This window comes from Myotis lucifugus, unplaced genomic scaffold, assembly GCF_000147115.1.
Source record: "Myotis lucifugus unplaced genomic scaffold, Myoluc2.0 scaffold_21, whole genome shotgun sequence".
Taxonomy (NCBI): domain Eukaryota; kingdom Metazoa; phylum Chordata; class Mammalia; order Chiroptera; family Vespertilionidae; genus Myotis; species Myotis lucifugus.
Genome location: NW_005871069.1, coordinates 4,416,225 through 4,442,957, shown reverse-complemented (window position 1 = coordinate 4,442,957; position 26,733 = coordinate 4,416,225). Strand labels below are relative to the sequence as shown.

Sequence of the window (26,733 nt, the reverse complement as noted above, 5' to 3'; positions counted from 1 at the left end):
TGGTTCTTACACATATTGCTGAATTTGTCTTTCATTCTTTTCAGCATCCTTATAACCAAGACTCTGAATTCTTTCTCTGACATATTGCTTGTCTCCATTTTGTTTACTTCATTTTCTAGTGATGCCTCATTTTCTTTTGTATGTGGGCTGTTTCTTTTTCTCCCCATGATTGCTATTCTCAGGGTGTCTGGTTATGTAGATCTTTCTTTCTCCTGCATTGACTTAAGGGCACAAAATACAACATGACAAGATTTAATGCACAGGGCACCAAACTCAAATGTAATCACTATACCAATAACCTCAAAAAAAGGTGACCACCAGAGAAAAGAGAATTAGTGGAGAGAAAAGAGTGCAAAAATGATATTGAGAAAAGGAAAAAAATGTAAGAGAGAAAAGAAATAAAAATAAAAAAGAATGGGAAAAATACATGTATATAGGGAGAAAACTCCAAAAAACTGACACCTAATCCAAAAAATGCAAATAAACACCCTGAGATGAATACAAACAACAAACACACAAACAATAAACACCCGGCTGAATATGAAGAAGCAGAATTCTCCTTAGGTGATCTATGACCTTTCCATCCATGGATTGCCTCATCAGTTGTCTTTTTCATTTGCCAATTCTGGGTGGGTGTTATTCGATTCAGCTATTCCTTCTATGTGCTTGTGAGAAGGTGCAGGGCCCATCCATGTATTCAGCGCCACTTTGTCTCCCCCTGGACAAACTTTTAGGCACCTGTGGCCGGGGAGGCTGGAGTCTCAGTGTTTGTGGGTTCACTGCTGAGGCAGCTGGTCCCTTGGGTGATATGGTTGTGGGTTCCTAGGAGGTATCCGAGGTCTCCCCGATTGAAGGTAAGGCTGGGCTTCTGATTACAGCCGCTCTCACTTCAAGATGATGCAGTCTCTGTGGCAGATCTGGCCACTCAAGGAGAGATTTCAGCAGTAGTAGAGGCTGCCCGGCCAGGGAGCCTAGTTCGCCAGTCCCCTATAGTCCTGTGGTATATAGCTGGTCCTCACTCACAAGTACAGGCATTCCCCACATGTCCATGCACTCTCCTTTGGCTCTCTCACTCACACACTATCTTGTATCCTGCTGTCCTGTTGGCCGCCGTCTTCCACTCCCTGATATCAGCCTTTTGATCACCATTTGAGGCAAAGCTTCTCAGAGTTTACCAGGATAATGTTACTCTTCCCCCCTCCCCACCACACACACTTTTTTTTTTAAATTTCCTAGGTACTTCATTGTTAAAACAGGTCACAACAGTAAGTGGACCAGTTCTTCCAATGCACAAGCTACAAATGCTTGCCTGGCAGATGAGGGGTGTTCTCCAGTAGCACGTTTAAGAATTGAATAAAAATACATATAAAACAAAAATTCAAATAGTTTCCATAGGAACACATAAGTGTGACCCCATCACCTAGGCCTTCCACCTTGTTCCATCTGTGCCAACCCCACTTACAAAGACATTTCAAACTAGCCATCATTAAGTTAATGGTCCCTCCAAATCTCTTAAATCAAGCTACACTCGCATAACAGTTACAAGAATGGCTTCTACGTTAATGCGAGCTGATATGCAGGCTGCCGGTAGGCGCTCCATCCCACTCTCCCAGGCACAGGACACAGGCAGGGCACCAGCATCCTCCTCTTACTCAGGTGGGAAGTCTCGGTTCTGGACTTGCAGCATTAGTTGCCATGTCGGCCCTGACATCACATAGTAGATAGTCAGCCTCTGAAATTCATTAAAAGTTGAAGCAGCAGCCATGGTGTAAGCACCCATGTTTTCAAAGAGCATCCAGTCTCTCACGGACAAGCCACAGTGCTCAAAGATGCGATTGAGGCCATCACAGATGGGTCCCCAGATGCTGGATAAGTAATACTTCTCATCTGGTTTGGGCCTCTTCTGCAGAAGGGGCTTCATGTGCTCATAGTCATAGAGGATGCGATTACATGATCCATGTACTCTACCATCCTCATAATACATAAAGGTTTTCTTGCTCAACTCATCTTCATCATCAGAGCCTGTTTGTTCTTTAAGACCAGTTTTTGGCAATGATAGTAACTGCAAGTGTGAATGCTGATGCAACATAGTACCTGCCTGGCTCAGCTACAAGTGTCACTCCCGAGTCTGATGGAAAATACTTGTCCAGCGCTGGGTTGATTACACTGGTGATCTCCTCAAACTTAAGCTTTGCATCCTCAGATCCAGTAGAGCCATCACCAATATTTAGCAGATACATGTTGAAACAAACCTCAGCCCTCATGTCAAAGACACAGTGCGCATCAGAGATGGCTTGCACGAAGGTCTCAGGGTTGGTACAGCCACTGCCCACGTGGAAGCTGACACTGATGACATCAATGTTTAGCACCTTGGCCGGTTCCAAAAGAAGCCTGCTGGTCTTGAGCCTGGCACCAAATTTAACACTGAGACAACAAACCACTTTGGAATCATCGGTGGCAATCCGCAAAACCAGCTTTGCCTTTGGATGTGCCCTGGCAGCTTTCATCAGTTTGACTTTGCTATGGAAAGTCATCACCTGGACTCCATTATTGGCAGCATATTTAATCTGAGACGCTTGTTTATAAGGGTTTGCATAGGTGATCCTCTCTGGAGACACCCCAAGATTCTGCACCAACTGTATTTCAGTCTTGCTGGCACAGTCCAATCCCATCCCGATGGCGGCTCGGGTCTTCACTATGGTCCTGCAGTCATTGCATTTGACTGCATAATGGGGTGACCCGATAAAAAGCTTTTAGCCATCTCAGATGTTTCTTTGGAATGTCTCCCACGTCCGCAACATAGAAGGCATCCTTATCATCGGAAGAAGAGAATTCATTAATTTTCTGGTCCAGAATGTCCTTGGCAGTAAAGCCCTCATCGAGAAAATGGCAGCCAAACTCTTCATTACTAACATTGTTTGTGTTCATGGTTTCTGGATGTTCCGAAATGCAACACAAAAGAAATGAAGAGATGGGACTTAGGAAATTCCTGCCAGCTGTTCACAAACGCAGCTCTCCAGGAATTCCCAGTCCACGGAAGATGGGTCCTCTCAGTGCATCAGTGGGAATGTTCCTGGAGTGCAGAACGCCTCACGCCGATCCCATGGAACCGCTGTGCAGAGCACTCAGAACCGCGGTCCCTTCAGCCGCCTAGGGCCCAAGTGGCACCAGAGTGCTGGCAGAGGGGAGGCGTGGAGGCTAGGGACTGACCTCTTCTCCCTTTTATTAATGCTGTTCTCTTTGGAAGAAGTCACTCCAATTCCTTGGGGGCAGAGGACATATAAATTATTTTAAATTATTTTACATGAAACATTTATCTTTTCCTCTCCTTATTTATTATTTCAATTATTTAATTTATATCATATACATTCATAGGTATTTATTTCACACTTTAGGTTATAAGTCAATACTTAGTTATTTTAATGCTCAAATACCCTTAGCCACTGTAAGCTCATTCAGTTGACCCTATATTCCTTTGACATAAACCGATGGTTGTAATTAGTTTTGAGCTCTTTCTTATTGTTTGGCCCTAAGGATGTTTCCCTGACCCAGCCCTGGATACCATTCTCCAAGGAGCCCTGATTCCTTTTATTGGAGAATGGTATTAGAAACCTAAATCTTGGCTTTGAGGTGTTACTATATCATTTAATAGATGAATAAAAATCAAGGCTCACCAGATATTTAAGTAAATCTTAAAATATGAAAGAAAATAATCAAGATAAATAGCCAGCAAAAGTGATACTCAAGAAAATAGTGATAACATAGGGAAATAGGAAAACTGGCAAAAAAAAAAAGCATCATCCTCAAAACAGAATATCCAAAATATGAGAACAGCATACTACATGAAAAACTAAATTATTTGCATATAAAAGAGCTCATGAAAATAAAAGTTGATGACTTCAGTTTTTTAAAAAAATTAAAATTATTAAAGACATTGAAAATAAGGTCAGCTGAGCTGAGTGGAAGCAGAGCCAGCTCAAAGCATTTTAGAGCAAATGCCTCCTTAAGAAACATGAAATGCAGTATTGACTAGTGTAAAGGCGGAGGCACTGAAAAGCGCTGCAGCACTGGGAAATGTAGCTCTCATTTACTCTCCACACCGGTTATTTCACCCATTGTGAACTCATCTCTTTCCCTTCTTCTGATTCAACTTTCCTCTTAATGCTGATCAATAAAAGCAGCTGTGATTATCTAAGTAGCAGGTCCCAAGCCTCAGATGGAGAACAGGATGGGTCTTGTGGTGCAGTCCTGGGAATCTTGGGGACACATCTCTTAGTATCAGGAGGGGATAGTCGGATTCCTTTTCAGACTGGTTCCTCCCACTATCATATGCAATCTTTATATGGAGCATTCAGTCTCCTTTAAATGAAATATAAAATGAGGCAGCAATAAAAATAGCACCCATTGAAATAGGACTTGATATATACATTTCTTCTATATTACTCACTAATTAAGTAGTTGAGCCACTTCTTCAATCACAAGGCCCTTGAGTCTAATGAACTGTCATGATTAGAAATATAAGTGATGTGGTCTTAATGTCACTCTCCAGAAACATTCTTAGTAAGTTATCTCACCAAGAAATTAGTATATACAAGGATATTTTCTCTATCTCAATGTGTAAATTGGCCCCAAATTTTAGGCTAAATAGGATTTTCTTTCATATAGCTGAACCAACAAATGGTGATGACCTTATTTGGCAATTTCCAAAGCAGGTATCCTGTTCCATGTGAAATATTGGCTACAGGTTCTCAGAGGTTGCCATTGCTGTATTAATAGTGATCATTATTTTCCATTACATTATAATATTTAAATTTGGGGCCTGGGATTGTTGACACTGATTCAAGAGCAGCAGTGACTTCTGCAGCTACCTGTGCTGAGGCCAGAGTGAGGCAACAAAAAGTGCCCAGGTGCCACTGGTGTGGATGCTCTAAGGGGCTGCTACCTGCTACTTTGTGCCTGTTCTCTACTGCCTGGCTCAAGCTCTATTGTAACTGTATTCACCTTGGTTGTATTGATACAATTGTAATTAGCCTAGTTATTAATAACAAGAAAGAAGCAAAGGGAAGGCCAAATATTATAGGCATGTCATTTGGGCAGCTTCACCAAGAAGCTGCAGCTTTACACTCTCTGGGGGTCTAACAAAGGGCAGATAGACGCATGTCTAGTGAAGTTGGAGTGACCTCAGAAAGTACTTGTCTGTCAGTCACAACTGGGAACAGGTCATTGGCCAGAATGGGCATGGCCACTGCAAGGGCACTAAATTTGGGATATTTAATCCCCTAAACAAAGGAGCTTGTTAAAATGACAATGAGGTACCAGCTTATACCTGCCAGAATTTCAATAATCAATAAATCAATAAACAACAAGTGCTGGCGAGGTTGTGAAGAAAAGGGAACCTTACTACCATGCTGCTGGGAATGCAGACTGGCGCAGCTACTGTGGAAAACCGTGTGGAGTTTCCTCAAAATATTAAAAATGGAACTGCCTTTTGACCCAGTGATCCCACTTCTAGAAATATATCCTAAGAAGCCAGAAACAGCAATCAGAACATATTCACCACTATGTTCATAGCAGCACAATTTACAATAGCTAAGATCTAGAAACAGCCCAAGTGCCCATCAGTAGATGAAAGGATAAAAAAAGCTGTGGTACATTTACACACTGGAATACTCTGTAGCAGTAAAAATGAAGGATTTCTTACCCTTTGAGACAGCATGGAGGGACCTTGAGAGTATTATGCTAAGCAAAATAATCCAGTTGTAGATAGATAAGTATCACATAATCTCACTTATATGTGGAATCTATTGAACAAAATAAACTGATAAACAAAATAGATCCAGAGACACAGAAGCATAGAATAACCTGAGGAATCTCAGAGGGAAAGTGGGGGAGGATGCGTGGGTGGGAAGAGATCAACGAAGAAGAACTTGTATGCATATATGTATAACCCATGGACACAGACAATAGGGTAATGTAGGCCTGGATTGGGGGTCAGGGGCAGCCATATTGTTAAATACTCAGTGAATATTTGTGGAATGTATAAATGAATGATCAAACACTGTCTACAAAACGTGCCTATATAGTATATATTCTCAATATGGAAAAAGATTTTATGGCCTTTGTCTTGTTTTTATTGTTTACAAACACTGCCACATTTCAGGTCACTTAAAGATGATCCCTTTGAGCTTGAAGTTTAGTTGACATTTGAGTTGCCGTATATTTTTAGATGTGAGAGAAGTGGCTTGGAGCTCAGAAGCAGACTTTGTTGTGCGGTGGCCAGGAAACATCATTACTGATGCAGAAAGAGGCAGGCATGTGAGAAGATTGGAACACACTCCAGAATGAGTTGTTTAATTTGGATATCTTGGAAATGAGACCTTCAGTGATAACTCCAGTCACTGAATGGAGCAGAGCCTATGAAATATAGTTAGCACACTGAATTGAGTTTTCAAAGCTAGCAATAAAAGTGCAATATTTTCTTGTATAGACTGTTTCTGTTGATCTCCTTGGGTGTGATATTACACTGAAATTTTTATTTGAGCAGGTGAATGCACACAGAATGAGGACTTTTTTCTTCTCAATGTACTTGCTCTCTTTACCCCAAATGAGCTGACTCTCAGTAACAAACAAAACAGGACAACTATCTACCTGCTCCCCCACCCACACAGATGAACAAGGTCACTGCAGTGAGAACTTGGGTACCTATTAGAGAGAGAACTGAAGCGGGAAGCCACACTGTCAAGCCAGCCTTGTAGTGGTGCTCAGTTCATCAGTGTCCTCTCCATTTCATGACTACTTCTCCTTGCAAAGGGAGCAAAGGGAGCAAAGGGAGCAAAGGGAAAAGGGCTGCACATTTACAACAGCTAAGATCTGGAAATGCTCAGGGAGAACTTCTCACATTGTTTTCATAGGATAGAATCCCCAGCAGAACAGGCAGGAGTTTCTTCGTCAATTCTTTCCCCAAATGCAGAACTGTTTGTGAAAGTTTCTACTGTACAACTTGGCACAACTTGGGCACAGAGACTAGCTTTTCCTGCCATTAATTGCTTTCAGCCTTGGCGTCCCTGCCCGTGTGGAGAGTAAAGCACAGTGGGCACTTCCTCGGAGCTGACTTGCTGCTTCTCTCCCTGCATCACAAGCCTCCAAAGCAGCGTCTCCTTGCTGGGCTCGAATCTGACTTGTAATAGCCCACTGTGACTGAGCACATGTGTTTCCTTATTTTCTTCTATTATTCCTCTGATTTCAAACAAACTGGAGAAAAATAGGACCCAGGAACTATATACTAGTAAATATAGGAACATCAAAATAGTGGTTGATTCTCTTCCCCCTAAATCAAGGAAATATTATTAAAGTTTGAGAATGAGAAATACCATTATTTTAAAAGTGTGTTATTACAAGACTTTTGACTATATTCCCTATGGTGTATTTTATATTCCCATGACTATCTTGTAACAACCAATTTGTAATTCTTAATCCCTTCACCTTTTTCACCCCACCCTAAAGCTCCCTCCCATGTGGCAAACAGTTTTCTGTATCTTTGAATCTGTTTCTGTTTGTCAATTATTTTATTCTTTAGATTGCACATATAAGTGAAATTATATGTATCTGGCTATCTCTGACTGACATTTAATGTAGCACAATACCCTTTAAGTCCATCCATGTTGTGGCAAATGCTAGAATTTCATTTGTTTTTATGGCTGAGTAATAACTATGGATGATGCCAGGTGAATAGAAGACTTATTGAGGGGATTACTTTGTAAATTATATAAATGTTTTACTACTATGCTGTACATCTGAAACTAATATAAAATAGTATTAAATGTCAACAGTTATTGAAAATTTTTAAAAATTAAAGAGAATCAAATACAAAATAGATGATTGATAGACAGGTATAAGTGTGTTCATTATAAAGCAATCTTCAGGTTATTAATAGGTATTAAATAAAGACAGGACCAAGTATTAACAGAAATTACATAAAGAGGGTCAGGTAGGTGGAAGACCTGGGATTAATCAGATTTCTTCAGCATAGGACTTTATAAAACCTTAGTAATAGTATGTCCCCCAAAGACAGGCTCTAGTTGGAATTGTTTTCCAAACCAACTTCACCACTAAATACGATTGATTTCTAACAGCATTTTGCAGTTCCTATAACACAATTTGGCCAGTTTTGTCGCAGAGAATACAACTTAGACAAATTCTATATTGATTAGCATAGTATCTAATTTAATAGCCACCTAGACCCTACTATTTCCTTTCTTTGTACTATATAAATTAACATTAAATAATCTTTCAATTAGGAAGCATATAATTAAAGATCCCATATACGGGACTGCTAGAAAGGAGGTAAAACCAGAATAGAAGAAAGAGATAACACAATGGCAGAGAAGTGAACTGTAAAGTCTTTTACTTCCTCTTCCCAAAATATGAGAGGGGTTCCTGTTGCATTATATTAACCCTGTATTTGTCTTACCAAGACATACTGAGTGTGCACCTGAAACTAATATAAAAAAAATCTTGAGTATTAACTGTGGTTGAAAAACTAAACCGAAACATAACAAATTTAATGAAGAATCCTGCTAGAGTAGCAGTTAAAATTGAAAGTAGAGAAAAAGAAACAATCAGGATTAAAGAGACTGATATAAAGGAAACATTAGTCTTTATACTCAGGTCAAAATGTATGGATGGGCATATGGAAAAAAAGCAAACCAATACATTGATTTAAATCATAAAAGCTTTCATTTGTTAAATGTTATTTTGTATTATACCTATAAATAAATGCTTATTAAATAGCCTACAAGCCCATAACATAGATATGTTATTTTAATAATTTTACCCAAATGGGATACATGGCAAGTCTAACACTCTTGGGAGGAAATAAAATCTGAAAATAGATATAATAATCCACAACACAATGAAAAGAAACATATTTTAAAGTGTCTAACAATTTATGAACTTGAATGAATATAGTAATTTATGAGGTTATAGTATATTTCTTTACTTAAGAATATTGTGCCTTGCCCTAACCGGTTTAGCTCAGTGGATAGAGTGTCGGCCTGCGGATTGAAAGGTCCCAGATTCAATTCCGGTCAAGGGCATGTACCTTGGTTGCGGGCACATCCCCAGTAGGAGGTGTGCAGGAGGCAGCTGATCGATGATTCTCTCTCATTGATGTTTCTAACTCTCTATCCCCCTCCCTTCCTCTCTGTAAAAAAATCAATAAAATATATTTTTTTAAAAAGAAAATAATATTGTGCCTTATTTTTCATGTTGTGGACCCACTGGAATTTGCAAAAATTATATGAATTTCTTCTTTTTTTTATTAGATTAGTTAATTATTATTGATATCTAGCTGGCTTAAAAAAGGACTCTACCAAAAACTTTTAAAACTAATAAATAAATTCAGTAAAGTTTTAGAGTACAAAGTCATTATGTAAAAACCAGTTGAGTATCTATGCAGTAACCACAAAGCATCAGAAAGTGAAATTTTTTTTAAAATCCCATTTATAATTCCATCAAAAAGAGTAAAACACCTAGGAATAAATTTAATCAAAGAGGTGAAAGGTCTATATACTTAAATCTATAAAACATAGAAGAAAGAAATTTAAGAAGACACAAATATATAGAAAGATATTTTGTGCTCATAGATTGAAGGGATTAATACTGTTAAAATGCTAATAATTCCCAAAGCAGTCTAAACATTCAGTGCAATTCCTATCAGCATCCCAATGACATTTTTTACATAAATGTAAAAAACAATCTTAAAATTTATATGCAACCACAAAAGACCTAGAATAGCCAAAGCCATTTTGAGAAAGAAGAACAAATCTAAAAGCTTTACATACCCTGATTTCAAATTTTATTACAAAGTTATAATAATCAATATAGTATGGCATTGTTATAAAAACAGACACATAAACCAATGGAACAGCATAAACAGCCCAGAACTAAACCCATGTATATGTGGTTAATTAATTTATAACAAATGAACCAACTATATACAATGGGGAAAGGATAGTCTCTTAAAAATGGTGCTGGGGAAATTGAATATCCACATGCAACATAATGAAAATAGACCACTGTCTTACACCACACACAAAAATTAATTAAAGACTTGAAAATAAGACCTGGCATCATAAAATTCCTTAAAAAAAAAAGATAGGGATAAACTCTGACGTCAGTCTTAGCAATGATTTTTTAGATTTGACGTCAAAAGCAAAGGTAACACAACATAAATAAAGAACTTGGGCTACATCAAAATAAAAGGTATCTGCACATCACAGGAAACAATCAACAAAATGAAAAGGCAACCTATAAAATGGTAGAAAATTTTGTAAATCATACATCTGATAGTGGTTAATATCCAAAATATATAAAGAACTCACACAACTCAAGAGCAAAAACAAGCAATAAACAAACAAATGACCCAATTTAAAAAATGGACAGAGGATCTGATCACACATTTTTCTAAAGAAGAATACAAATTTTCAACAAGTTCATCCAAAAGTGCTCCACATCACTAGTCATTAGGTAAATGCAATACAAAATATATCACCTCTCATACTGGTTAGAATGGCTATTATAAATAAAAAAAAAGACAAAAATAACAAGTGTTGGAGAGGCTGAGAAGAAAAGAAAACACTTGTGCAATGTTGGTGGGAATGTAGATTGGGCAGCCACTGTGAAAAATACTGTGGAAGTTTACCAAAAAATTAAAAAGACAACTACTAAATGATTCAGCAATCCCATTTCTGGATATACATCCAAAGGACATGAAAACAGGACATCAAAAGAATATCAGTACCCCATCATTTTTATAGCATTATTCACAATAGCTAAGATATGCAAACATCTTAAGTATACCTGGATGGAAGAATGGATAAAGTAGATGTTACACACACACTGGGATGGTTTTCAGTCATGAGAAAGGGCATCTGTCATTTGCTACAACACAAATGGACCTTGAGGGTATTCTGCTAAGTGAAAAAAAAGCAGACAAAGACTGCATGCTATAATTTATATGTGAAATCTAAAAAAAGTTAAACTCATACAAACAGAGAGTTGAAAAGTAGTTATCAAGGGCTGGAGATGGGAGGAAAAAATAGGTAGAGGTTGATAAAAGGATATAAAGTTTCAGCTGTAAAACTACTTTGCTTTACACCATTTTTTGGGCTGCATTTGTACCTAGTAGCCTTTTGTTTTGAGACCCTTTGATAAGAATATTTATTTGTATTGGCCTTAGTTACTGAGCAAGTGCAACATGAAAATATGTTTTGCAGGGAAACCAACTAATTACTGGAACCAATCCTATATAATAAAGAGGTAATATGCAAATTGACCATCACATCCTCACACAAGATGGCCTCCCCCAAGTCATCACAAGATGGCTGCCCCCATGTGGTCACAAGATGGCCACACCCATGTCATCACAAGATGGCCACCACAAGATGGCCAGCAGGGGAGGGCAGTTGTGGGCGATCAGGCCAGCAGGGGAGGGCAGTTGGGGGAGACCGGGCCTGCAAGGGAGGGAGGGAAGTTGGGGTGATCGGGTGGCAGGGGAGGGAAGTTGGGGGCAATCGGTCCTGCAGGGGAGCAGTTAGGCATAGATCAGGCTGGCAGGGGAGTGGTTAGGGGGTGATCAGGCTTGTAGGCAGAATTGGTTAGGGCAATCAGGCAGGCAGGCAGGCAGGTGAACAGTTGGGAGCCAGCAGTCCCAGATTGTGAGAAGGATGTCCGACTGCCGGTTTAGGCCCTGTGGGATCGGGCCTAAACCGGCAGTCGGACATCTCCCAACGGGTTCCAGATTGGAGAGGGTTCAGGCTCCTCTGAGGGACACCGCCCCCCTCCAGTGCACAAATTTCATGCACTGGGCCTCTAGTAGGTAATAAAAGGTTCTGAGGATCTAATTTGTAACATGGTTGCTGTATTATATAATTAAAATTTGCTAATGAATAAAACTTAAATATTCTCACCAAAAATAAAAAAGATATATAAAAGGGAGCCAATATCTTCATCTGTAATAACATCCCTTTATGTCCTGTGTTACTCTTGATAACTGAGCTCATAATTGTTCATTTCTGGAAGATGACAGATTCCACTGCAATAGTGGAATGCCTTAATAAGCTGAAGTTATGTCCACTTCACTTTTCTACCTTAGGAAGTTCTAAATATTATTCATGCAGCAAGTCAATTTTTCCAAATGCCCACAAAATAATATTAGATATATTTACCTCAGAATCATAGGGCCTGAAGTTTAGAACATGAGGATTTTTAGAGATGTCCAGACTATGGGAACTTTATTTGGCTGTGCCTTCGATGAATGAGATGAGAGGCATTAACCCATCCTCTTCTGTTTACAGCAGTTGCTTGCCACAGCTGAATCCACTCTTCTTTCAGGACCTCCCATTCCAAACTACACACATCCACTTGGGCTTCAGAAAAGAAGAGCTTCAATAAACTTATATATTTGTTAGGTAAGGTTGGAATCTAACCATTCTTCTTAGTTATCTATTCAACTACTGGGTTAAGTCTTCAATGGTTTTAATTTGCTGATCTTGTTTAGGAGGTATTTACTACTAGATTTCCTTATTTCTTAGAATCAAGTTTAATTCTGTGGCAACATATAATAATCTGTAGTAACTAAGACACTTAGATACACACACACACACAAACACTCACTCCACATGTATACCCCCATACACACATGCATGTAAACCACACAGTCACACACATATGCATGCTACACACCACACCACACACCCACATACAAATGCATACTACACACACATATGACTACCTTACAAATACATGCATACCACTCCCTACTTATACACATATGAATACCATTTTACAAGTGCACACTGCACACAGTACACATCACACACACCGGGACAGACACTACATGCTTTTGATCTACAGTAATAGATCCTGAACACAGGAATTTGCCTCTCATCAGGTAGATACCTGACCTGATGTTTATTCTGACATCTTATCCTTCTGTTCTGTTCATTGTCAGGATACTCCAGTATCTGACTGATTTGGGAGAATGCTGGTGCTTGAGCTGTAACTGAGTTTCACAATCCAGAACCCATGCCTTTGCTGTCCAGTTGAACCTGTGCTATTAGCCAGAGCTATCTCTCAGCTCCTGTTCCCATTGGTCTTTGCTTAGGTCTCAATCCATCCACAGCCTCACTTCACCTGCTCAGTCAAGCTATGAATACTCAGCTTTCATGTAGTTAAAAATTCTGGAGTATTTAAATGCCATTATTTTAATTGAGGTTGGTTGTTTCTTTCTCCAAAATTCTGTTAAATTTAGTCACCCACGAAGATACAGCTAAACTAACCAATATTACTGGCTTTCAAAGGCACTATAAAATAAAGTATTTTGTAGACCAAATTATATTTTTGCTATGTGAATAAAATTTAAACAACTGAGGTTAATTGTTATGTCTTCTTTAAGAAGCACGTTCCATAATTCAAGCGTTTTCTGAAATAGAAGCATATGCTGCAAGATGAACTGCCAGAATGAAGATTGATTAGCATAGAAATCAATGCATAGAAGTGCATCTAGGATTCACATGTCCTGTGGTTTCAACTATTATAAAGCAGCATTTCCCTGGCAGAAGTAATTCAATAAAGAACTGGATATACCCAGGACAGAAAGTTTAAGACTCAGGCAGACAGGTTTTGTTTGGTGGCTGTGATAAAGCAGTGAGATAGTATTCTGAACTTCTAAGGGTATTGTTCAGTTTTCATTTTACTAGCTAGGCTTTTGTCTTGGAGTGGACAGTTGAGGACAGGCTATTCTGCAAAATCAGAGGAAATATGAATATGCAGGCAGCATTGCTATTTCACCTGGCAATCATATGGAGACTGGATGCTCAGGAAGTTATAGTATCACAGAGTAGACACATATAAATTTATAGTTCAAGGTATTCAGCTATGTAATTGAAAGCAGATTAAAGATTTTTTTGGATGCATTAAAAACCCATGGTACCAAAATGCAAACTGTGAGAAGACTCTAAAGGAATTTGACTTGGGATTATTTTTGCTTTAATAGTATAATTTAAGCCAAAATTTGTATGTCACAGTCTGGAAAAGCTCATCCTTAAAGTATACTTCACTCAAGTCACCCATTCAAGGTATAGAAACGGGATCAGAGGGGGACATTAGGGAAAAGGTGCACATGCAGCACTTTCCACACACACTATGAATCCTATTACACTCACCCCAGCTGATGCGGGACACTGAGCAGAGAGCGCACACCTTTCACTGCTTGCAGCAAGAAGCAGTGAAATGCAGTAGATAGAGCCTGACCAAAGTAGACAGAAAAGCTTGTGTGTCCTTGACCAATTATTTAAACTCTATAAGCTTCAATTTCTTCATTTCTAAATTAGAAAATTAAGACCAAATTTGAAAACTTTAGTGCATTTAGAAACACAGATTGATAATAAACAGGCATTCAAAAATACTGTTGTTTTCTTTACAATTTACCTGGAATCAAATACTTTGATCGTGTCATCACATTTTCAAGCTGGGCTAGTGTCCTTTCAATAGTCTCTCTACACTGATTTACCAGAAGCCCTTGTTTTTTGGGAAGGAAATACATTTCCTCTATCCTCTTAGTGTATTGTTTGGGAGCCTGCAAATGAAACTAATAAGAGAGACTAATGAGAAAGGCACACATTATTATAAATACTCACGTGCATGGGAGTTTACAAAAAAGAAGTGAAAATCAAAGTGGCAGTGAGAGCCTGGGACCTCCATGGAGGAAAGGAGGTTAGGCTCCAAGCGACCTTAAGTTATGGGGAAACATATTGAGAAACACATGGAAGAAAACGATTTTTTTTAGGAAGGTCTGTTTACGCAAACTCATCTCAGTGTAGACTCTCCATCTCTGGCATAGAAGCCACTCTTCTATTCCTGGTGCAGGGTGGGGAGGACCTTCACAAAGAGAAATTTATGCTCTGCTTTTGGCAACTAAGGAGAGAGCAGAGAACTTTATCTGTTGATTCTCAATTGCCTTCAGATTAAAATAATCCTCACACCAAAGTGGCACATTGTGAGGTGGCACGTTATGATCCCCTTCATGTTCAATAGTTAAGTTACATACCTAATTTAGTTTGTATAGTAGAAAGCTGTCCAGGAAGAACTTTGCTTGAAGCTGTACCCTAAGACATTCTGGGTTTCTTGTTTCTGGGATGAATCTCTCAATTTTTTCAAATACAATTCAAAGGTAGCTCTTAGAAGATCAATTGCTCAGTATACTTGCCCAACCTAATAGTGGTTAAATGAGTTTCCAGATCAGATTTTCTTAAAGTAGAACTCATGAGTACTTCTCTGGGACCTTGGCATACATTTTTTAATTGTGCTCATCATTAAGGCACTCTGTGGTTGTCCAGTACCAGACTAGACCTCCCAGTAGTAGTAAATATTAATATATTTGTGACGAAGAGTATGATCATCTATATAAATATGGGAAACATTCTTGCTATTGTGGAATTTTATTAACCCTTTTAGAACAAATAGGCTCCAGTTATTTTAGTAAGAAGTAATTTACTGTATAAATTTTAAATGTTTATAAAGTTATAAACAGTAAGAAATTACAATCCAGAAACTCTAAGACTCTGGATTCCTCTGCATCATAGAAAGGATCTAACCCACTAAACAACACAAAGTAGGGAGAGACTTCCAGAGTTTCTGTTCCTTCTCAACACTCCCTTTCCAGAACCATCTTACAATCATAAAATAAATTGATGCTGACAGTATTTTCCTTCTATCAAGTGCTTCTGTTCCTTCTGCTCCTTCTAGTTCATAAATGCAAGGTACTTATTTTTTCCAAACTATGTCATTAAAATAATATGTGGTCCCAAACAGACCCTGGTATAAAGAACCTTCAAGCATTGTCTCTGTAATTGTGACCCATTCCTCCATTAGAATTTTTCTGTTTTTTTTTCTAGTTTCCCCCCGCCCCTTACAATTTCCACTGCAGGATGCATGAGAAAACAGTTCTTTTTATGAAGGAATTAATTCCTTGTGTTTTGTTGTTTTAAAAGTTGGATATTATAGGAAGCCAGGCAGAGGAGGTAAGTTGTAAATGGAAAGGCTGCTATGCTATATTTTAAGCAGACTCTTAGCTAACATTATAGATAACGGAAATATTACTGTGTCCTGTAACTCTTGCTATTTCTATTCCCAGCCTTTACTAACTGAAGCCCACAAGCTGCAATCAATTATACTGAACTGCAGGGTAGTTTTGTGACAATAACAAATAAGGACTAGAATGAGAACACACGGCATATAAACACTGGGGGCTTGAGGCTAGATTTCAGGACTCGATGTTCAGCAACATGCATGCCTGGTTTGATTCTTCAGTCTCCAGATATGACAGATATGATTGCATTGGACAGATATTGGCTGGCTTGAATAACCCAGGGCACCTTTGCTTTTTGCAATCCTTCAGCTTATGCTGGCTTTCATTCCCCCCTTCCCAGATTTAAAAAAAATTATAACTGTATTCATTATAGAGGATGGCACAAGTGGGTGTCAAAAATTGCTTATAGTTTTAATTTCTTAATAAGCAAAACCAATAACACCATGCTTAAAACAAACTATCTTAATCACTAATTAAACTTTTATTTCATATCTAAGTCCAATATGGTTGCTATTATTCACATCTTTTGAAAAAGCAAAAGCAGTGAGCCTTGCCCCTGTCCAGAACTCCTTAAATTTGAAAATACAGTCATGGACTATAATCTGTAAAATACTATTCTCTGTCCTCACTCCACACACCCTCAAAGCAGTATCACATTCCTTGTCAGATGCCAAATACAGGGTTAGTGTTGACTGCAGGTTATTCCCTGTCTCTCAGAAACTTGTTTTCTTTGACTCGGTGTTCCCACTGAGCAATGAATGACCTTAATTTCATGGAGAACAAAGCACAGCAGGTATCACTCACATGACTGAACATTTCTGAATGCATAATATAAAAGCAATGTCTGCAATACAGAGATGCGATTGATAAACAGAATGTTTCTGGTAACAAAGCTTTAGATATCTGATAACAATTTGGTAATGTCTTCATATCCCCTTAAAATTTAAACCAACATTTTTTAAAAATGTATTTAGATTATTACAGTCTGTCATGGACTGAATTGTGTTCCTCCAAAATTCACACTTTAACCTTTGGTGAGCAGGCTGTTAAAGACACAATTAAAGTTAAATGAGGTCATAAGGATGAGGCCCTAATTCCATAAAATTGGTGTCTACATAAAGAGAAGAAACAGAGAAAAGGCCAAATGAGAATATAGCAAGAAGGTAGCCGTAGCAAATCATAGAGAGAGGCCTCAGAGAAGACTAACTCTCCCAGAACCTTGATCTTGGACTTCCAGACTCCACAGTGTGAGAAAATATATTTCTGTTATTTAGGCCACCCAGTCCATAGTATTTGTTATGGAAGCCCTAGCAAACTAATACATAGTTCAGGTAGGTTTTAATTATTAGTAATAATTCCAAATTAGTAATACCTAATGTCATAATAAGAAATAGACTTTCATGTTCATTTATTACTTTGTTCTTAATGCTATTGGTCTTAAAATATACTATTCATACTCAACTCTCTTGTATCCTTCTGCCAGTGGAAGATGGCAATGGTAATCAGACATAGGGGTATAGTTACCTCTCATATTATCCTGTCCTCAAATGTTATCTCTGGATAGCTGTTCATGGATTTGACAATCCTCTAAACAGTTTTTAGATTAAGCTAAATAAGACATGAATAAACAGGAAAAATAGCTTACTAATAGTCATCTTTTGATAACAGTTCCTGGTAACTACAGAAAGCAATACATCCCATCAAACTGATAAGCATAGGATTGCAGAGGACAGATGCCAAAAGTCAGTACATATATGGTCATGAGGGATCCAAACATAGTATATTTCCTTCAAAATATTATACTGAATAGACTTTTAATTTATCTGCCCACTTCCCTTAGGTTTGAGAGCAGAGAAAGGAAATATCTGGTAGCCTAATGATTAGTTCCTAAACAGAGGACAAAGCTAGCAGTTATCACAAGGAAAGAGCTCATATTAGAGACCCCCACTTACTACTGAGACCTTGAAAGGCAAAGTATTCTGTGGGTAAACTATAGAACAATACTCTGCTCCCAGAATCCTATATAATAAAGAGCTGTTATGCAAATGGTCATCATGCCCTCATGCCTTCAAGCTGTAACAGCTCAGACACTCAACACTGGGGAGAGAGGAAAGGGGACCAGCCAGGCACAAATGAGAATGGGGACCAGCCAGGGTACAGCTTGGAAAAGGGACAAGCTGCCTGCCCCACGCTCCTGGGCACCAGTGGCTGTGCCTGCACCTGTGCCCTGGAGAGGGACAAGCCGCCGGCCTGTGGTCCTGGGCGCCTGTGGCTGTGGCCTGGGCGAAGCCGCCCACCCATGGTTCCCTGTGGCTGCCGCAGGCCTGGGTGAAGCTAGCCCGGGTCCTGGGTGCCTGTGGCTGGCCAGAGGAAGGAAAGCCCAGGTCCTGGGTGCCTGCGACCATCTGGAGGAGGGAATCCTGGGTCCCGGGTGCGGGGAAAGGCAGAGGTGGTTAGTGTGATCAGACCAACAGGGGAGCAGTTAGGGACGATCAGGCTGGTAGGGGAGCAGTTAGGGGTGATCAGGCAGGCAGGCATAGGTGGTTAGCGTCAATCAGGCAGGCAGGCAGGCAAGGAGTTAGGAGCCAGAGGTCCTGGATTGCAAGAAGCAGTCGGACATCCCACAAGGGGTCCTGGATTGGAGAGGGTGCAGGCCGGGCTGAAGGATCCCCCCGCCCCCTGCAAGAATTTCATGCATTGGGCCTCTAATAAAATTATAAGAAGACATCCCTTTCCTGTTCTTGGCTCTGGATAGAGGAGGGAAGAGAAAGAATAATGCCTTCTCTGACAAGTCCTGGCCGCACACCCAGCCTCATGTGGATATAAGCCAGGAAGAATACTACCTAATTGGCTCTAAATAACTCTTGCCAAAATTAAAGTTAAGTGATTTTTATATTTGAAGTACCTCTACGTGTCTTAATGGTTTATAGAAGTGAACTATAGGATACTCCCTTAATCTGGGCCCAAAATAATTACCATAAATAATACATATAAGAAATCAGGGGACACTGGAGAAAAAAAATCAAAATGATCAACATTCGGAAAATAACTCACTGAAAATTGGAATATAAAACTTTGAATATATTAGAATTAACAGATAAAGAATAATCATATTTTTCAAAATAAAATTTATCAAAACTATAACAGGACATGGACAGGAAGATTTAAAAAATAATCAACTAGCACTTCTTGAAATAAAAATTCTAAAAGGTAAAATTAAAAAGCACAATGGAAAAATTTACAGCAGACTGCAAATGGCAGAAAAGATAATTAGTAAACTGCAATAAGTATGTAAAGGAATATTGCTGAATGCAATACAGAGAAATTAATAATGGAAATAAAACAGAGAGAAGCAGATATATGGGTTGGATGGAGTGAATGACACACCTCTAACAGGATTCCATAAGGTGAAGATGGAGATAAGCAGGCAAAACAAATAATGGGTTAAAAGTTTGCACAACTGATTAGAGATTCAGTTCACAGGTTTAGAAGGGCCTATAAGAAAACAAGCAAACAAACAAAAAGCAATGTCTAAATATATCATACAAAATAAAAATTAATGTAGTGTCCTGGCCTGGTGGCTCAGTTGGTTGGAGTGTGGTACCATACACCCAAAGGTTGCAGGTTCAATTCCCTGTCGGGGAACATACCTAGGTTGTGGGTTTGATCCCTGGTTGAGGTTCACAGTGGAGACAACCGATTTCTTAAAGGGAAATGTTCCTTTGAGCAACAGCAAGCCTACAAAGGGCGGCTGCGGGACCTCATTGTTTTGAGGGGCTGTTAGAGGCCAGTAGAAAGACCGTGGATTCCCCTGGGGGAGGATATAGGCTCACAATTTTACACTAATCTGTTGACTTCAGAGAGAGAGTTTACATGGGACCCTAACTTTCAGCATTTAAGATCCTCATCTTGGCACCAGTTACTTTCTGAGGGGTTTAACCTGGAAGAGAGGACCAGGCTAGAAAAAATAGAGGCCTCTGTGCTTAAATAGGCAGCTCGTAATAGAATATTAGAACCGAAAGAAACATTGAAATTTAGAAACTGAGGCCCAGAGAGGTAAAGGAACATGCCTGAGATCACACAACCAGCGAACCAAATGGCAGGAACCAAATTCTCTTAGCAGCAATTCAGCACTCTTTCCACTACATCAAACTCCAGAATTATACTTTCTACCACTGGTGGAAAGTGAGGAGGCTCATGCATGGATCCCAAAAGAGCCATGAAAAACTTGCTTTACCTTGAGCCACAATACTCCCGACCCTCCCCCCAAAAGTCTGAGGCCATCCCTTCCTAGCTGGTGTAGTGGAAGTCACATGCCAACATCCTTGAAGAGAAGAACCACCTGTTCACTCGTTATGTTTCCTAGGACCCCCCTTACCTCTCATTTCTCTTTAGTCAAACACCACACCTTCCAGGGAATGGGGAGTGGATGCTGGGAGGCATGGGCCACTATGCTGGGGCCCAGTATGATCAGTTAAAAGTAATTGAGCAAATGTAAAATAAAAGAAAGAATGAATCACCTATATTTTATTTTTACAATCTACATTAATATCCTCCCAATTTTATAAAAATTAGTGACTTTTTAAATATATAAATTCAAGAAAAAGTATTTTACTTCTGTGATGATATATAACATTTTTACATATTAGTATTATATTTTAGATCCTCAAATATTATTTCATACATTTGTTTATACAGGTACTGTGTTTTGTTATATTTATTCTTTTTTATAATTTTTATTGTATAAAGTTTTATATATGTCTCCTTTTTCCCCAATTGACGCCCCTCTACCAGCCATTCCCACCCCAGGCAGGCCCCCACCACCCCAGTGTCTGTGTCCGTTGGTTATGCTAATATGCATGGATACAAGTCCTTTGGTTGCTTTCTAACAATCCCCTCCCCTGCCATATGTCTCTGGATCTATTTTTGTTCATCAAATTATGTTGATCATTATATCCCACATATGAGTGAGATCATGTGATATTTATCTTTATCTGACTGGCTTATTTCACTTAGCATAATGCTCTTCAGTTCCATCCATGCTATTGCAAATGGTAACAGTTCCTTCTTTTTTATAGTGGCACAGTGTTCCATTGTGTACATCAGTGGTCGGCAAACTCATTAGTCAACAGAGCCAAATATCAACAGTACACGATTGAAATTTCTTTTGAGAGCCAATTTTTTAAAACTTAAACTATATAGGTAGGTATATTGTTATTAACTTAATTAGGGTACTCCTAAGGCTTAGGAAGAGCCACACTCAAGGGGCCAAAGAGCCGCATGTGGCTCGCAAGCCTCAGTTTGCCGACCACGGTGTAGATGTACTATAGTTTTTTAATCCACTCATCTGCTGATGGGTACTTAGGCTGTTTCCAAATCTTAGCTATTGTAAATTGTGATGCTATGAACATAGGGGTGTATATATCCTTTCTGATTGGTGTTTCTCCTTTCTTGGGATATATTCCTAGAAGTGGGATCACTGGGTCAAATGGGAGTTCCATTTTTGAGGAAACTCCATACTATCTTCTACAGTGGCTGCACCAGTCTGCATTCCCACCAGCAATGCAGGAGGGTTCCTTTTTCTCCACATCCTCCCCAGCACTTGTTGTTTGTTGATTTGTTGGTTATAGCCATTCTGACAGATGTTAGATGGTATCTCATTGTTGTTTTGATTTGCATCTCTCGGATGATTAGTGACTTTGATTAGCATGTTTTCATATGTCTCTAGGCCTTCTGTATGTCCTCTTTCAAAAAGTGTCTATGTAGATCTTTTGCCCATTTTTTGATTGGATCATTAATCTTTCTTTGTTAAGTTGTATGAGTTCTTTATAAATTTTGGAGATTAAATCCTTGTCTGAAAGATCATTGGCAAATATGTTCTCCCAAGCAGTGGGCTTTCTTGTTGTTTTGTTGATGGTTTCTTTTGCTGTGCAGAAGCTTTTTATTGTGATGTAGTCCCATTTGCTTATTTTCTCCTTAGTCTCCATTGCCATAGGAGCTGTGTCGGTAAAGATATCGCTACGACATATGTTTGCTACTTAGCTGCCTATGGAGTCTTGTAGGCTTTTAATGGTTTCCCATCTTACATTCAAGTACTTTAGCCATTTTGAGTTTGTTTTTGTGTACAGTGTAAGTTGGTGATCTAATTTCATTTTTTTTGCATATATCTGACCAAATTTCCCAGCACCATTTATTGAACATACTGTCTTGACTCCAATGTATGCTCTTGCCTCCTTTGTCAAATATTAATTGAGCATAATGGCTTGGGTCAATTTCTGGGTTCTCTGTTCTGTTCCATTCGTCTCTATGTCTATTCTTGTGCCAGTACCAGGCAGTTTTGAGAACCGTGGCTAGGTAATATAGCTTGATATCTGGTAATGTGTTCCCTCCAACATTGTTCTTCTTTTTCAGGATTGATGTGGCTATTCGGGGTCTTTTTTTATTCCAGATGAATTTTTGGAGAGTTTGTTTTAGATCTTTGAAGTATGCCATTGGTATTTTGATGGGTATTGCATTGAATCTGTAGATTGCTTTGAGTAGTATGGACATTTTAATGATGTTGATTCTACCAATCCAAGAACATGGTATGTTCTTCCATTTGTCTATGTCTTCCTCTATCTCTTTTTTCAATGTCCTGTAGTTTTCTGAGTACAGGTATTTTATGTCCTTAGTTAAGTTTATTCCTAGATATCTCCATTTTTTTGGTGCAATGATAAATGGGATTTTTTTTCATTTCTCTTTCTGTAAGTTCATTATTGGTGTATAAAAAGGCCATGGATTTGGTGTGTTAATATTGTATCCTGCTACATTACATAATTCATTTATTAGGTCTATTAGTCTTTTGATGGAATCTTTGGGGTTTTCTAGGTATAGTATCATGTCATCTGAGAATAAGGACAGTTTTACTTTTTCTTTTTCAATTTGGATGCCTTTTATTTCTTCTTCTCATCTGATCTCTATGACTAGCACTTCCAGTAGTATATCAAACAAGAGTGGTGAAAGGGGGCATCCCTGTCTTGTTCCCGTTCTCAGGGGAAATGATTTTAGTTTCTGCCCATTGATTATGATGTTGGCTGTAGGTTTGTCATACAAGGTTTTTATTATGTTGAGGTATGATCCCTCTATTCCCACTTTGCTGAGAGTTTTTATCAATAAAGGATGTTGGATTTTGTCAAATGCTTTTTTTTTTGCATTGATTGACACGATTATGTGATTTTTGTCTCTCAATTTGTTTATGTGATGTATCACATTTATTGATTTTTGGATATTGTACCATCCTTGCATTCCCAGAATAAATCCCACTTGGTCATGGTGGATGATCTTTCTAATGTAATGCTGGATCCGATTTGCTAGAATTTTATTGAGAATTTTAGCAGCTATGTTCATCAGGGATATTGGCCTGTAGTTCTTTTTCTTTGTGATGTCTTTATCTGCTTTTGAAATTACAGTAATGCTGGCTTCATAGAAAGAGCTTGGAAGTGTGCCTTCCTCTTGAACTTTTTGGATTAGTCTGAGGAAGATAGGTTTTAGTTCTTCTTTGAATGCTTTGTATAATTCCTTTGTAAAGCCATATAGACCAGGGCTTTTGTTTTCTGGAAGATTTTTGATGGCTGTTCAATTTCTTTTGTAGTTATCAACCTATTCAGGTTTTCTGATTCTTCCTGATTGAGTTTTGGGAGCTTATATTTTTCTAAGAATATGTCCATTTCATCTAGGTTGTCCATTTTTTTGGAATGGAGTTATTCATAGTATTTTTTCATAATCGTTTATATTTCTGTGGGATTGGTTGTTACTTTGCCTCTTTCATTTCTGATTTTGTTTATTTGGGTCCTCTCACTTTGCTTCTTGGTGAGCCCGGGTAGAGGTTCATCAATCTTGTTTATCATTTTCTAATTTTATGTCTTTAAGCTCTTGTTTTTGTTGATCTTTTGTATTGTTTTTTTTTATCTCTGTCATTTATTTCAGCTCTCATCTTTATTATTTTCTTCCTTCTGCTTATTATGGGTTTTTCTTGTTGCTCTCTTTCTAACTGTGGTAGGGTTAGATAATTTATTACCATTTTTTCTTGTTTTTTGAGGTAGACCTGTAGAGCTATGAACTTCTCTCTCAAGACTGCTTTCACTGTGTCCCCTAGATTTTGGATTGTTGTGCTTTCATTGTTGTTTGTTGCCTTGATGCTCTTTATTTCTTCTTTGATCTATTTGGTAACCTAATCATTATTTAATAGCATGCTATTTAGCCTCAAGATGTGTGATTTTTTAAATGATTTTTATTGTAGTTGATTTCTAATTTTATGCTACTGTGATCTGAGAAGATGCTTGATATGATTTCTAGCTTCTTGAATTTAAATAGAATTTTCCTGTGTTCCAATATGTGGTCTATCTTTGAAAATTACCCACATGCACTTGAGAAGAATGTATATTCTGTGGCTTTGGGGTGAAATGTTCTGTAGATGTCAATTAATTCCATCTTATCTAGTGAGTCATTTAGGATTGATGTTTCTTTGCTGATTTTTGTTTAGAGGATTTGTCCAGTGGTGTTAGTGGGGTATTAAAGTCCCTATTATGACTGTATTACTGTCAATCTCTCCCTTGATATCTTCCAGGAGGTTTTTTTTTTTATGTATTTGGGTGCTCCTGTTTTGTGTCCCTATATGTTTACCAGTTATATATTCTTGTTGAATTGCTCCCTTTAGTATTATGAAGTGGCCTTCCTTATCTCTTGTTATGGCCTTCACTTGAGGTCTAATTTGTCAGATATAAGTATTGCTACCCCAGCTATTTTTTCATTTCCATTCGCCTGAAAATCCTTTTTCCATTCCTTCACCATCAGTCTTTGTGAGTCCTTTGTTCTGAGGTGGGTCTTCTGTAGACAGCAGATATATGGGTCATGTTTTTTTTTTTATCCACTCAGATACCTAAGTCTTTTGATTGGGGCATTTAATCCATTTACATTTGAAGTTATTATTGATAAGTACTTGTTTGTCACCATTTTCATTCTTTATGCCTGTGTTCCTTCTTTTCTTCCTATTTCTTCTTTTTACAGCAGGACCTTTAGCATTTCTTGCATTGTCGATTTGGTGGTAATAAACTCTCATAGTCCTTTTTTGTCTGTAAAGCTCCTGATTTCAACCTCAACTTTGATCGATAGCATTGCTGGTTACAGTATTCTTGGATTCAAACCCTTGCTTTGCATGACTTTGTATATTTCATTCCATTCCCCTCTGGCCTGATGTGTTTCTGTTGAGAAATCAGTCAATAGTCTACCTTGTAGGTAACTTTCTGTTTATCTCTGGCAGTCTTTAAGATTCTTACTTTGTCGTTCGTGTTTGCCAGTTAAATTATAATGTGTCTTGGTGTCAGTCTTTTGTGGTTCATCTTGTTTGGGACTCTGTGAGTTTCTTAAACTTGTTGAATTTTTTCTTCCCAATATCAGGGAAGTTTATGTCATTATTTCTTCAAACAAATTTTCTATTCCTTGTTCAGTTCCCTCTCTTTCTAGCACCCCTATTATGTGGATATTGTTTCGTTTCATGTTGTTTCAAAGTTCCTTTAGGCGCTCCTCCTGTTTTTTAAATTTTTTTCTAGATGCTACTCTGCTGGGGTATCTTTTCCTACTTTTTTTTCTATCTCACTGATGTGGTCCTCCACTTCTTCTAGTCTACTGTTGCTGCCTTCTATGAGTCCTTTATTGCAGCAATGTCATTTTTCATTTCTTCTTGGTTCTTATTCATTTCCTCTTGGTTCTTACACATGTTGTTGAATTTGTCTTCCATTCTTTTCAGTGTCCTTATGACCATTACTCTGAATTCTTTCTCTGACATATTGATTGCCTCTATTTCATTTATTTCCTTTTCTGTTGATTCCTCCTTTTCTTTCTTATGTGGGCTGTTTCTTTGTCTCCCCATGATTGCTTCTCTCAGGGTGTCTGGTAATGTAGCTCTCTTTCCTTCTTTTACTCTCGCTAGGCAATATCTGACCTTTCCATCCACACATTGTCTCACCAGGTGTGTTTAATTTGCCAATTCCAGGTGTATGTTATTTGATTCAGCTGTTCCTTCTATCTGCTCTCTGAGAAGGCACAGTTCCCATCCACATATTCAGTGCTGCCTTGTCTCTCCCTGGACAGACTTTTTATGAGCCCACGGTTGTGGAGGCTGGAGTCTTGGTGTTCGTGGGTTTGCAACTGAGGCAGCTGGTCTCTGGGCGTTGTGGTTGTAGGATCCCAGGATGTATCAGAGGTCCCCAGTTGAAGGTAGGGCTGGGCTTCAAGATGGCATGGTCTCTGTGGCAGAGCCAGCTGCTCTTGGAGAAATTTCAGCAGTATTAGAGGCTGCCTGGCCAGGGGAGCACTATCTTTCAGCCTGCCATCCCATCGGCAGCCATCTTGGATCCCTGTTATATTTATTCTTAAGTATTTTCCCCAATTTTTAAAAAAGTTCAAACTTAGAGAACAGATAAAATAAACCTTTTATTTACCCTTTATTCTAGATTGTTCAGTTGTTAACATTTTGATCCCCCCTCACAAATCATTCAAAAGTTATTTACACAAATCTGATCATTTCACCTCTAACAATTCTGCAT

At 38.6% G+C, this 26,733-nt stretch overlaps 1 pseudogene; it reads right to left on the bottom strand.

The window, feature by feature from the left end:
* Positions 1-1,522: 1,522 nt before the first annotated feature.
* LOC102434679 lies at positions 1,523-2,928 on the bottom strand (annotated as a pseudogene).
* Between the last annotated feature and the right edge of the window lie 23,805 nt (positions 2,929-26,733).